This window comes from Echinops telfairi, unplaced genomic scaffold, assembly GCF_000313985.2.
Source record: "Echinops telfairi isolate 266 unplaced genomic scaffold, ASM31398v2 ScPeMD7_7400;HRSCAF=8409, whole genome shotgun sequence".
NCBI lineage: Eukaryota > Metazoa > Chordata > Mammalia > Afrosoricida > Tenrecidae > Echinops > Echinops telfairi.
Window position 1 is genome coordinate 25,285,772 of NW_022111300.1, and position 3,015 is coordinate 25,288,786.

Sequence of the window (3,015 nt, forward strand, 5' to 3'; positions counted from 1 at the left end):
TTCTTCCATGTGGGCTTTGATACTTCTGAGCTAGATGGCTTCTTATTACCTTCAAGTCTTTAAGATCCCAGAAGCTAAATCTTTTGATAGCCAGGCACCACCAGCTTTCTTCACCACATTTGTTTATGCACACATTTGTCTTCAGCGATCATGTCAGGAAGGTGTGTATCATAGAATGCCAATTTAATAGAACGTGTTCTTGCATTGAGTAAGTACTTGAGTGGAGGTCCAATGTCCATCTGTTCTCACCCAACTCATCTGAGGCAGCGCAAGTCTGAAAAAATTATGAAATTTGGTCATCATACAAGATTCACACACACTGACTTTAGGTTCACTTTTGCCTAGAAATGAATGTCAACACGTTATTTTGATATCACGTGGTATTATATCTAAAGATGATGTAGCTCTTCACAAATAAGATGAACTTTTAAGGTGTTGTCCACAATGCGATAAAGGAATTGTTTATTTTGGTCTGCACCCTGGTATTCCCCTTCCTTTGGGAAGTATTTAGTGGGATTCTCCCACCAAGAACTGAAATTATGAAATGAGATATAAACTTCAGGTCATTCCATTTTATGTAATAGAATATGAATATCATCTCCTTCAACTGAAGAAAACATGATCTAGGAATCAATTTTATTAACTGACTTTCTTGGGGTTCCATGTGCGACTTTTCCCTATCACTGTGTGAACTACCACAGCCAGCTCCCATACAAACTGAGGGCTGATGCTGCTCTCTCACCATCCTGGGAGGCATGCCCCCTTTCTAACTTACCCCTGAGGGACATGCAAGTAAACCTGGTTGCGGAGTGATAAGGAATGACTCAGGAAAATGCTCCTCATGTACAAGGTGCTATTGGAACCAGAATTGGAGTGGGGGGAAATGAATGTGTCATCTATTTCTAAGAAGCTGGATTTGGAGAATAGTCCCTCTTTCAACTCAAACTCATCAAAAACTTTATTGCTCTTGCTTTAAACAACCAGACTGCAGACAATTGATGAGGAAACTTCTTTAGTTGTCAGATGGGGAGAAAAGCTGAAATTCCAACTTTATTTTCCTTTATTTTCCGTTTCCTAATATTCAATTTTTTCCTTTCTTAATTATACTTTGTTCCTCCTTCTGATCTCTTGCTTTCTAATCCCCATGTAATGTTATAGAAAGGAAGAAGAGGTAGCTTTCCATATTATGGAATTTAATAGCATACAACACAAATATCAAACTCGCTATCGTTGAGTTGATCCTGACTCAGAGCAAACCAAAAGAACAATGTAGCTTCTGTGAGCCTCTGTGAGTTTCTGAGACTGTAACTTTTTACAAGATTAGAAAGCTTCATATTTCTTACATAGAGCACCTGGTAACTTTGAACTGCTGATGTTTAGGTTAGCAGCCCAAAGCACATCCATGAGACCACCAGGACTCCAGTACCACACATCCTTCTCCAAATGCACCATCTTCTAAAAACTGGTATCCAGTACTTAAAGATATTCTGTCTTAGAAAATCGTTAAATGAATTAATTCAGAAAGGAAATAGTTACATGGAATACAAATAAATGTATAGTTCCGACTTTGAAGATGAATATGAAGTTAATTAAAAGTTAATTTTTGTTAAATAATTTCTTCTTCATTATTATTAAAAATAAAAAAAATAATATTTCTCTAGTGCTATAGCTGAATACATATATACATATATAATGGATGGGGTATAATATAATTATTTTAGCAAGCGATTCAGCAGTATCCCTAGGGTTTTCCCTAACCTAATTTATGAACAACTGGGGTTGAGAGAGTTGGCCTGTCAATTGAGAGTCTCTTTTCCCCTTGAACAAGTATCGGTTTGCCTTTGTTGAAGACTTGGCTTCCATTTAGATGATCTCTTGAAGAAATGTGTCTTTTGGTAACATTTGGATTTTTCCCTGGTACTTTCTATTATGCTTTCACAATGCCTAGAATGCTACATGCTCAAGAAAAGAATAGTATCATCTCTGTAGCTCTTATAAGTGGTATTGTCTTCCTTATTTCCTCTTCAGAGTTCAGATATAAACAAATGTCACTGAACATTGAATGCTGATCTTAGAGCCTGCATTTTGCTGTGAATCTTTCAGCTAGTTCTAGTAGTTTTATGATTGGGTTAATTGAATTTATGGTTTATAGAATCATTTCAAATATTTATTTATTTTTATTTATTTTTTTTCAAATATTTATTTCTTACCATTTTGGATGCCTTTAAAAAACTTTGTGTGTGTGCCTTATACCCATTCTTAAGGCTTCTAAATCAATATTAAATTGGAGTGGTGAAAGAAGGCATCCTTTTCTGGTATCCTAATATGCAAGGGGCGTGTGCTCAATTTCTCTCGGAGTAGAGAAGAATATTGGTGGCGGGTTTTGAAAGCACACCTTGAATTTTGTTGAGGAATTCCCTTCAATATTTATCTAATGAGTGGCTTCATTAAAAATAGACGCTGGATTTTTTCAAAGATCTTTTCTGCATTTATTGGCAGGATCATGTGATTGTTTTTCTTGATTTTATTTTTATAGGAAATTTCATGCATTGTTTTTCTAATTTGGGATTATTTAATTAAGAACATTATATCCTCTTTGTCTGACCTGTAATATTTTGAGTAGAACTGCTGTCACTTCTCTGAATACTTGTAATCATAAGGGAAGGTGCCTGAGTCGGACTTTATTTGGGAGGAACGGTTTTTAAATACTTGCTCAATTTCTCATTTTGTGATTGATCTCATTAAAATTTTAACATGTCTTGCATGAGTTTAAGTAGGTTGCATGACTCTAGAAATCTGTTAATTTTTTTCTGTTTTCAAATTTCTTAGGGTACAATTGTGTACAGGATTCTGTTATTATTCATTCATTTTAGTTGGTTCTGTTGCTACATTACTCATTTAGTTTATTATTTATGTTATATGCCTTTTCCCCACCCCCCTTTATTAGATTTACCATTGGCTTGTTAATTTTGTTCATCTCTTCTCAGACTGAACTTCTTTCTTTCTTTTTTATTT